This window comes from Macrotis lagotis, chromosome 6, assembly GCF_037893015.1.
Source record: "Macrotis lagotis isolate mMagLag1 chromosome 6, bilby.v1.9.chrom.fasta, whole genome shotgun sequence".
Taxonomy (NCBI): Eukaryota; Metazoa; Chordata; class Mammalia; order Peramelemorphia; family Peramelidae; genus Macrotis; species Macrotis lagotis.
The window spans coordinates 191,975,602-191,987,582 of record NC_133663.1 but is presented as its reverse complement, the minus strand read 5'-3'; the positions used below and the strand labels follow the sequence as shown (position 1 = coordinate 191,987,582).

General features: G+C 34.8%; 1 long non-coding RNA gene across 1 annotated transcript; it reads right to left on the bottom strand.

Moving 5' to 3' along the window:
- Positions 1-1,888: 1,888 nt before the first annotated feature.
- Positions 1,889-10,757, bottom strand: LOC141491956 (uncharacterized). Its single transcript, XR_012469810.1, has 3 exons — positions 10,673-10,757; positions 5,544-5,636; positions 1,889-2,079 (listed from the first exon to the last, which is right to left on the bottom strand). It is a non-coding gene; the product is annotated as an uncharacterized LOC141491956 (long non-coding RNA).
- Positions 10,758-11,981: the final 1,224 nt, after the last annotated feature.

Genomic DNA, 11,981 nt, shown 5'->3' with positions numbered 1-11,981 from the left:
CATTTCTGCCACTTATTGTCTGTATGACCTTGGACAAATCATGTGATTTCCATGATTCTCTCTTTTCTCATCCACAAAAAGAAACCAAGGGGGATGGGAATTTAGGGAAGCCTGGAAGGATTTGCATGAACTGATGCTGAATGAGATCAGTAGAACTAGAAAAAACATAGTATACCCTAACAGCAACATGGGGGTGATGACCAACCTTGATGGACTTGCTCCTTCCATCAGTGCAACAGTCAGGGACAATTTTAGGGTATCTGTGATGAAGAACACCATCTGTATCCAGAGAAAGAATCATGGAATTTGAACAAAGACCACAGATCTTTAATTTAGATCTCTTATACTTTATTTTTCTTCCTTAAGGATATGATTTCTCTCTCATCACATTCAACTTAGATCAATGTATACCAAGGAAACATTGCAAAGGCTAACAGACTGCCTTCTGTGGGGGGGGGGGGGTAGGGAAGGAAGATTAGGGGAAAAATTGTAAAACTCAAAATAAATTTGAGTCAGGAGTACTTATTCCACTGGGAACCAAATGACAGGTTTGGATATGTGAAAATTATCTTTACCTTCAAATTCTTTCCTTATACTAATAAATACTAATAAATAATAATACTAATACTAATAAATAATATACTAATAAAAATTTAAGTAAAGTACAAGGAATTTAAGGACATTAAATGTTTCATTGACCTAGAGGTTTATTCTGGAATTGAGGCTGTGTAATTATCTTTCATTTTTATTGTAAATGACCATCAGTACTCTGCAATTAAGGTAATTATTACAACTCCTGACTCCTGACTCCAGGGTCAGTGCTTTATCCACTGTGCCACCTAGCCGCCCCAAAATAAACAAAATCTTAAAGAAAAATAAATAAAATTTTAAAAGTTGAGCTATAAGAGTCAGAGAGGTTACTTGGGAAATCATGCTCCCCAAGAGCTGACTAGCTTCATGGAAATCAAGGAACTCAACTGAGCAGAGTGTGAGCTTTAAGGAGGATGTAGGAGACATAAGGTGGATGCAGGTGGCTCATAGAGCAGAGATGAGGTAAAGAGATATATATTGATGAGGGGCAGTAGCTCAAAGTCTTAATCCTTTCAGGTTAGGGCAAAACCATTTTTGTTTGTCCTTGCCAGGGAGGGGCAAGGTACTTAAGGTACTTGATTGGTACTTCATTGAATTCATCTCAATAACTTAAACATAGGGATGGGATTAGGGATAAATATATATATATATATATATATATATATATATATATATATATATATGTATGTTTGTGTGTGTGTGTGTGTATTGCCTTCAGCAAAGTTAAATGTTAAGTTATGTAAGATACAGGATCAGTGTAGAGGGAACTTTATAATAGTAATTATAAAACATATTTATCTATCCAATATTTCCTCTACTTCAATATTAGACAGCTAAATAGCACAATTGACATCAGACCTTAAGTCTTCTGATGCTAAACCCTGTACTCCTTAATAAGAGGCAACACCATCTCTCTCTCTCTCTGTCTGTCTCTGTCTCTGTTTCTCTCTCTCTCTCTCTCTCACACACACACACACACACAGGCTTAGTCATATTCATTCAATAATCACTTATTAAGCTCCTACTAGGTGTTTATTTACTTAGACTGCAAATTTTTTCCTTCTAAGTTGGTTACATCTATGAACCATATCCTTTTTAAAAAATACTTTAATATTGGAATTATCTTAGTTCTAAATGCATGATAGAATTCAGTTGTCAATTCATTTGATTCTGTTTTTTTTTCCTTAGGAAGTTCATTTATGGCATGTTCAATTTCTTTTTCTACACTACTTAGATATTCTATTTCCTTTTCTGCAAATCTATACAATTTATATTTTTTTAAAACACACCTGTGTTTTCAGACTTCAAATTCAGACCTTTTTTTTACTCTGGCACATCATCTTCCAATTGTTGTAGATCCATCACCACTATTGGTAAAACAGTTCTAAGTTCAATCCAAAATAAAGAGATAAAAAAATGATCTCAAATGTCCCTTTCAGTTCTAAATTTATGATCCTGTGCCTTCCAACAGTGGATTAGTAGCATCATCTGGAAAGCAAATGAAAATGACTTTATTAGTATAAGGAAAGAATTTGAAGGTAAAGATAATTTTCACATATCCAAACCTGTCATTTGGTTCCCAGTGGAATAAGTAGTCATTTGTACAATAATTCACTTTACAGGATGATAAAATCAAGAATGGAATGGTGGTTGTTTAATACTTTGGTCTTCAGATTTTAAGAAGCCCTGAATTCAGTGAGGAAGGGGGTGGGGGATTATAATGGTCTCATTGTCTCTGTTGCCTGAGGTGTTAAGTAGCAATTTTAGAGCCTTAAACTACAAACAAGATCTAAGTTGTAATAATTACCTTAATTGCAGAGTACTGATGGTCATTTACAATAAAAATGAAAGATAATTACACAGCCTCAATTCCAGAATAAACCTCTAGGTCAATGAAACATTTAATGTCCTTAAATTCCTTGTACTTTACTTAAAAGGGGATTATTTATCACATAAGCATGCTGTAAACTTATGACATAGAGATCCACCTTGAGGACTGATTCTATTAGATGGAAAGGATATTTCAATAGATGTTGGTTTCTTTTATGCCTGGCTCTATAGATATAGTTGTCAGGGAAGTAAATTCTTAATCTTTTCTGTGGGACCTTTTTGGTAGTGTATTGAAGTCTTTGAACTTCTTTGGTATAATGTTTTTAGATGCATAAAATAAAATACACAGAAACCTATAGAAACCTATTATAGAAAATTTCCAATTATAGAACATTTATCAAAATATTAGAAAGAAAAATTTATGGACCCTGAGTAAATACCTTTTCCCCTCATTTTTATAATGATATATTGTTTCAGTTATTATATGGCTTATTCTGCCTTTAACAATTAATGGAAAGCATTTGTAAATAAAAATGTTTTTTTTTTCAGTTTTAAAAATAAGTTGATGCAAAATGTTTACAGTCAAAGGAAGGGGTGTGCAGTTTGATACCCTGAGAAAAATGCAAGATTTAGAATCAGAGGGCCTGAATTTGAATCACATTTCTGCCACTTATTGTCTGTATGACCTTGGACAAATCATGTGATTTCCCTGATTCTCTCTTTTGTCATCCACAAAATTGATGGCTTCAACTGGCTGACCTGTCAGTTCCCTTACTTCTTGAAATCTGGGCTATCCAGTGACTCCACTACTAGTGTTTTACCCTAAGGAGGTATCAATCAATAGGAAAAAAAGACCTAAAAAATTCAAAAAATTCCTAGCATCAGTACATTGTTTTTGCAAAAACAAATGAAGAAACCACCACCACAACAAAAACCAAGTCAAGTCTGGAACCAAAAAAGGGATCTAAGATTGGAGAATAAATAAACAAATTATGATGTGTAAATATATAAGAAGGGAACCTGGTACATTGCCAATACTCCAAAATTTCAATAAAGCTTCACTGCTATTTTTCCTCTGGAGATACAAAGAATCTGGGAATACTAATATGGAGGAGCTTCCATGGGTAGGAATAATAATGCAAATGTATTTAGAGCCTAGGAGCAAGAGCAGCTGTAACTTCCCCCCCATCCCCTTTACATTTGAACAGGGGGGCTATCAGAATGCAATGGAGTATTATTGTACCTAAAGGAAAGAAAAATACACAGGATACAACAAAATACTGGAAGACATGAAATCCTTCAAAGTGAAGAAAATAGAATAAAAACATTAATCTATATAATTGAAAGGTCAAAAGGTGGGCAAAATAATGACAGCAATGCAAATACAGATGAATTCAAAGCTGTTTATTGAAGGAAGGAAGAGCAGATGGGTCAGAACAGATTCCAGTAGTGGGTAGTTGGGAGAACATGCCTTTTATGGGCTTGGGATAGAGGAAATAAGGTGTTGTGCTCTCCATAGGAATCGAGAGTCACTTGGGGGTTTCCATGGAGGATAAGGGTTGTTTGGGGTCTCCTTGCAGATTGAGAGTTTCTAAGGTGGTTAGGATTCAAAAGTTTCTCTTCCCTGGAAGCAGTTCTCAATCAGGCTCTACTGGGCAAGAGTGAATCCCAGTCCTGGATAAAACAACAATAATGACTAACTCTTATTTGTGGCTCCAAGAAACTGTAGCATGCACAGCAGCTAAACTTTGGTAAACCATTTCAGCAGGTAGGCTAAAGCAGGTTGAGGGTAACTGAGGGATTTGGTGAGTAGTGGAGGGTGTCTATCCCAAGCATGTGAAGTCTTCCACTGGTGGAATGGATAGAAGAGAACAGTTCGTTCCAATGATTGTGAATTCAGCTGAAGCAAGAGCTCTTAGAGCTTGCTTAGACATTTAAGATGCCATGGTCATCCACTGCATCTAGAGCCATCACCAGTTGTCTTGACTCTGTCTTGCTATGCTGGATCAAGATGACTTTGGAAGAGAGAGTGAGGTGGATGATATCATGGAGCTCTACGTCACTCAATCCAATTTACACATGCAACAAAAGATATTACCCATAACTATTTCTTAAAGTCCTGTGGCAACAGGCAAGTGATGAAGTGGCAGGTGAGGATACACTGGGAGTTGAAGTCAAAATCCCACACATAGGCAGCCCAGGTCATAGGACTGTTTCCCCACTGAAAGTAGCAGTAAGATTTGGCAGTCCCCTGGGAAACTGAGCAGTCCTTTTAAGGATCATTGTAAATAGCATGAAGAGGTTATCCCCCAAGAATTCAAGGATGCCTCCATTGTCCATCTCCATAAAGATAAAGGGAATAGACTGTCCTGTGACAACCACAGGGATATTTCTCTTTTAATCATTGCTAGGAAGATTCTTGCCAGAGTCCTTCTCAATAGGATGATTATTTATGTGGAAGATGGTTAATTCCCTGACAGTCAATGTGGCTTCAGAAAGGGTCAAGAAACACTATTGTATTTGCTGCTCAACAACTCCAGGAAAAATGCCAGAAACAGAACAGAGGTCTGTATACATCTGTAGATCTGACCAAGGTCTTTTATACCGTCAATCACAAGGGTTTATGGAAAATTATGTCACAATTTGGTAGCCCAGAGAAGTTCATCATGCTTACCTGGGTTCTGGATAGTGGATGATGCTCTTGAATTCTCCAGTCATGAATGGAGTAAAACAAAGATGTGTCCTTGCTCCCAAACTTTTTAGTATGATGTTTTCAGCCATGATATTAAATGCCTTCACTGAGGATGAACATGGCCTCAAGGTCAGCTACCTCACTGATGGCAAATTCTTCAATTTGAAAAGGCTACAAGCCAAGATCAAAGTAGAGGGAGTGTTGGTGTATAACCTTTTCTTTGCAGATGACTGTGCACTCCAATGCAGCCTCTGAAGCTGAGATGCAACAAAGTATGGAATAATTCTCTTCTACTTTTGCTAGTTTTGGTCTAACAATTAACACCAAGAAAACACAAGTGCTCCATCAGCCAGAACCACACCAGTCATATGTGGAACCATTGATTACAGCAAATGGAGAAGTTCTGAGTACTGTGGAAAAGTTTACTTACCTTGGCAGTGTCCTTTCCAGGGAGGTACATTGACAATTGTTGACAATGGGGTTGGCACATATATTTCCAGGGCTAGCTAGTATTTGGGAGACTCTGAAAAAAATGTGGGGGAGAAGAGCTATTAGACTAACTACCACACTGATGGTCTACAGAGCCTTTATGCTGATCTCATTACTATATGCCTGTGAAACTGGACAGCCAAACAGCTCCATGTCAGGAAATTGAATCATTTCCATTTAAATTGTCTTAGGAATCCTCTGAAGATATCCTGGCAGGAGAAGATACTGAACACTGAGGTCCTTTTTTAGAACTAAACTGCCTAGCATATTACTACAGAGAATACAACTATGATAGGCTAGATACTTGTTAGAATGCCAGATGTATGCTCCCCCAAAAAACTATTTTATGGAGAACTCACACAGTGCAAGCACTCATAATGGGGTCAGAAGAAATGGTACCGAGATACCCTGACAGTCTCAGAGAAAATCACCTAACCACTCAGGGCTTCAGTTTCCAAATCTACCAGAATGATGGTCATCAGTGAGGGTTCTGTATTCTATGAGGAAGGCAGAATTGGAGCAGCTCAAAGGAAACATGATATACATAAGTTTAGAGTACCCATCCCAGGTATTCACATAGACTATTTATGCCTGATCAGTGGCAAAGCATTCCAAGCTCATATTAGTCTGATCAGCCACAGTCAGACACACTGTAATTTGTCTCAGAATGATATCATTTTGGTCTTCTTTGATAGTGAAGGACAAGAACCAACTAACCAATATAAGGATAGCAAAAACAATAGCAAAAACTTGATAAATACCCACTGAAAAAAATTCAGAAGGGATCATATAATATGAACATCATGATTTTGTTGCATCCTTATTAAAGTCAATATATTCTTTAAAAAAGGAATCTGTAAATTATAGGTTCATAGGCACATGTGTGGTCACTTACAATCTTTTTGTCATTGTTTTTTTTCTTCTTGCCTATGCATTTGGATACTTGTAATTATTGAAGAAAGATAAAATGGTATTTGTTAATTGAGGGGGGGATAAGTTGAGTCAGTTCTTTAATAGGAAAGAAGATATATCTAAACCTGAATGAATGGGTTGGAGAGAGATAAGTAATCATCCTTATTCATTACAATTCTTTTAAACAACTAAAAGGTTTAAAATATATGTGTAATCAACTTTATAGATACTTTATTTTTATACTAAACTATTTAGAAAGGGGAGAAATGAGTGATGAGATTTACCATCAATTGAACTCATAACGAGATAATCACTTATAACCCTATTGCATTTCTTATTCTGTATAGATGTATAAGAGGTTTCCAAAAACAAAGATCATGTGCTGAATTTTGCAATCTTTTTATTTTTTACTACATTTTCTGCAATGAATGGGCACTTAGTTGACTGTTAAGAATTACTTTTCATCTTTCTGAAAGATCCCATTGTCTAATTTTGCTTATATTTCTTCTTTCACTGGAAAGTCCAGAGGAATGACTCATATCCTAAAATGAACATGAAGGCTGAAAATTGCCTTTGCTTAGATCCACTCCTTAAAGTAGGATTTAAATAATAATAATAAAAGCTGACATTTGTATAAATTCTCTATTGTTGCAAGTTTTAATTACCTATTATCTCATCTGATTATTACAAAAGCCCTGGGAAGAGGGTAGATCAAGTTATATTATGTCCTTTTCATAAATTATAGAATTGTTGTGGCTCACCCAAGATTACCCAGTTATAGAGCCAGGATTTGAAGCTCAAGCTTCTAGTTCAGTTCTCTTTTGACCATGATATCTTGTTTTCCTCATATCAGATCCTGGAATCAACAGGCCAATCAATTGACTAGCATGTATTATATGCCTGACACTGAGTTGGGACTGAAGATACAAATATAAAAATGAAACAATATTTATTTTGAAGGAGCTTTTGTCTTAAAGGGCCCTGTTGCAGTATCCTCATTTTCATATGAAAGTGATCATAAGGATACAAAGAGAAATAAGCAATAACAATACTGAACAATTTAAACTTGATGATGATGGGACTTTGGTAATAACTAATTATATCTGCTCCAGCAAATTTGTATGTATAATCTTTGGAGGAAATGAGGAACTAAAAATAAACACATCTTAAGACTTTGTTTCTCTACTTGAAAAGGGAATAGAATAGTTAAAGATGAGAATCTAAACGTATTTTCTCAGACAAGATAAAATTAGAATGCAGAATGATATCTTACATTACTTAAGACTGAGATTTGAATAAATATCAAGATGGGATGGTCAGATAAACCACAGAAATTCTGATTCTCTCTCTCTCTCTCTCTCTCTCTCTCTCTCTCTCTCTCTCTCTCTCTCTCTCTCTCTCTCTCTCTCTCTCTCTCCTTCTCCCTCCCCTTCCTCCCCATTCCTAGCTTTTAAAAGGTACTGTGAGGAAAGTAGAATATTTCTTCCATTAGAAGGATAAAATGGTAGTGGGGGAGGTAATAACATGACAAAAGTTTTAGAAATACCATGATTCATGAAAATATATCATGACATTTCATGAGATGGTGATTAACCCCTGAGGAATTTATAGCATCCCATCTTCTGAGACCCTATAATAAGAGACAAAATGAGCTAGTGGACAAAAGACATGGATTTCAGTTCTAGTTCTGCTACTAAATAACTGTATGGCCATAGACAGGTGATTTAATAGCTCTGAGGCTCTTTTGTTATTTGTAAAACAGATAAAACCACCTTTCTTCTGACATTGTAAGAGCAAAAAAAGTATATTCTATAGTGAAAAGAATACTAGACAGATTCAGTAATGGTTTAAATTAAATCCTACTTTTAACAGTTACTGAGAAACCTTGGGAAAATCACTTAAGCACTCTGAGCTTGTTTCCAAATCTACCAGATGGGGATAACTTTAGACTTTAGATTAGGTTTAGACCAATATCTTATGTCATATAGCAAACTCAAAATGGATATATGATCTGAACATTACATGTTATACTATAAAAAGATTAGAAAAGAATCATATGAATTACCTGTCACAGCTATGTATAGGAAGTGAATTCTCAAAGAAGAGAGGCTATCACAAGAAGTAAAATAATTTTAATTACATAAAACTAATTTTTTATGCATGAATAAAAAAGATAACAACCTGGATAAAAAAGAAAGTGGTCAACTGGGGGGAAATTGTTAAGGGACTGATACCCAAGGTATAGAAAAATAATACAAATATTGAAGATCAAAAGTCATTCTCCAATAGATAAGGACAAGATGTTAGAGGAGAGTCTCAGAGGAAAGAAACTCGAAGATTAGGACAAGAAATATTTTCAAAGTCATGATGGAATTGACATGATGTGGCAAAAGATGGGATATGAGGGGTGAGAGACTAAGGAGTCAAAAATAATACTTATGTAATACACTTGGATGACTAAAACGATGATAGTGCCTTTGATAGTAAGAGAGAAGGCACAAAGGGGAAAATTTGGGGGAAGGCAAGAATAATGAGTTCAATTTGAACATTTTGAGTCTAAGATGTCTATGGGTCCACTTCAAAATGTCCAGTGGGTAGTTGGTGATCTGAGACTGAAGGTCAGAAGAGAGGTTGGAGCTGAATATTTATTTATTAATATTTATTTATTAATATATTAATTTATTAATTTATTATTATATTATAATATATTATATTATTATTGTATATTATATAATATTATATTATAATATTAATTTATTAATACATGGGAGATAATGAACTGTGTGTTTCTTGCCTCATCTAAATTGTGAATTTTTTGAGGACAGTTTTTTAAAACTTCTCATATCAGGCAAATAGTAGGAGCTAGATAAATCAGGTATATGCTTTTTTCCCTAGCTTTTGTAGTGGGGTGGGGAAGAGGAGACAAATGGAAGAAAGACTTTCTATATAAATTGAAGAACCACTCTACGGACCCCAGACAATCTTGAAGATTGAGTCTCTCCATCTATATTTTGACATATCCTCTTTTAAATTTTTCTATAGGAATTCATTTGAATGTAAAGTCAGGGGCCAGATTGTAGAGTTTTTAGATGAGAGTTGAGAAGAGAGAAAGTAGAGTTAGTTGGTATATAGAATTTTTATTTTTATGTACTTTATTTTAAAATAACTTTATTTTTTTTTAAATTGAGTTTCAAATTCTTTTCTTTCCTTCAACCTCTCCCCAACCACTGAAAAGACAAGCAATATTATACCAATTGTACATGTGAAATCATGCAAATTGTCATATTAGCCATGTTAAAAAAGCAGGAAAAATGAAATAAATGACAAAAGTATGTTTCAATCAACCCTCTAGACTCTCTCTGAAAGTGGATGGTATTTTCAACAGGGATCCTTTGAAATTGTTTTGGATCATTATCTGATAAGATTAATTAAGTCTTTCACAGTTGATCAACCTTATAATATTACTATTATTGTGTACAGTGTTCTCCCAGTTTTGTCACTTTACTTTGTGTCATATCGTATATATATTTTCCTGGGTTTTTCCTGAAAGAATCCTGCTTGTCATTTCTTAACAATTTCATCACAATCATGTACAACAACTTTTTCATCCATACACCAATTGATGGGCATCCCATCAATTTCTAATTCGTTGCCTCTATAAAAATATTTACTATAAATATTTTTCATATTTTAGATTTTATTTTCTTTTTCTCCAGTTAAATGCAAAAACAAGTTTCCACATTCACTTTTAAAACCTTGAGTTCCGAATTTTCTCCCTTTCTCTCATCCTAATCCCCCTCATTGAGAAATTGACTTATTTGATACAGGTCAAAAATGTATAGTCATGAAAAACACCACAATAGTCATGTTGAAGTAAAAATACCTCACCCCCCCAAAAAAAACCTCAAGGAAAATAAAGTAAAAAAAGCATACTTCAATCTATATTCAAATACCATTTGTCTTTGGATAGTATTCATTATCAAAAGTCCTTCAGAGTTCTCTTGGGTCATAGCACTGCTGAGTAAAGGTAAGTCATTCACATCTGATCATCTTGCAACTTTGCTGTTACTGTGTATAGAGTACATTTTCCATTGTATCTGCTCATGCAATTTTTTTTTTTACCGAGAGCATCCTGTTCATCATTTCCTAATTACATACCTCAATTTGTTCAGTCATTCCAAAATTGATGGACATCCCTTCAATTTCCAGGTCCTTGCAACCAGAAAAGAGTTGCTATAAATATCCTTGTACATATGAGTCCTTTTCCTTCCTGTTTTTCATCTTCTAGAATACAGAACTGGTAGTGGCATTGTTAGGTCAAAGAATTTTCTAGCCCTTTGGGCATAATTCCAAATTGTTCTACAAAATTGTTGAATCCTTTCACAGCTCCAACAATGCATTAATGTCTCATTTTTCCATCAATCCCTCTAATAGTTCAGTTTCTCTTTCTTTTCTATTAACCAATCCAATAGGTTTAACACTATACCTTAGAATTGCTCCAACTTTCATTTCTCCTGTCAATAGTGAATTAGGACATTTTAAAAAATGATTTAAATAGATAACATTGATAACTTCATCTGAAAACTGTTCATATCTTTTGATCATTTTTCAATTGGGAATGGTTTTTATTTTTTTAAATTTGATTCATTTCTCTATGTTTGAGAAATGAGATCTTTATCAGAGAAACCTGTTTCAATATTTCCCCTCATAGTTGCTATTGCTAACTGTATTTCCCTCCATCCTATTCACCCATTTCCTTCTCAAAAGTGACTATCCTCTTCCACACTTCCCTCCCTTCTATAACCTACTTCCTACCCCCTTTTCCCCATTCTTTTCCTTTCCTTCTTTCTTCTAGGGTAAGATAGATGTCTATACCCAATTGAATGTGTATGTTATTCTTTCTTTGAGCTAATTTCATGGAGAGTAAGGCTCACTTACTCCCCATTACCTCCTCCCTTTTCCACTTCACTGCAAAAGCTTTTTCTTGCTTCTTTTATATGAAATAACTTACCCCATTTACCTGCTCCTTTCCCTTTCTTCTCTCACATTCTAGTACATTCTTCTCTCACCCATTAACTTTATCTTTTTGACATATTATTCCTTCAAATTCAACTCCCACCTGTGCCTTATCTATATATGCTCCTTCTAACTGCCCTAATAAATGAGAAGTTAACTAAATTGCCCATAACATCTTCCCATGCAGGAATATAAGTAGTTCAACATCATTAAGTCCCTTACAATTTACCTTTCCTTTTTTTGTTTCCCTTGAGTCTTGTATTTGAAGATCAAATTTTCTGTGCAACTCTGGTCATTTCATCAGGAAAATTTGAGAGTACCCTATTAAATTGAATGTTTATCTTTTCCCCTGAAAGAATATTTTAATTTTCTGGACAGTTGATTCTTGTAATACCAACTTCCAAGCCTTATGATCCCTTAATATAGAATTTGCTAAATTTTCTGTTATTTT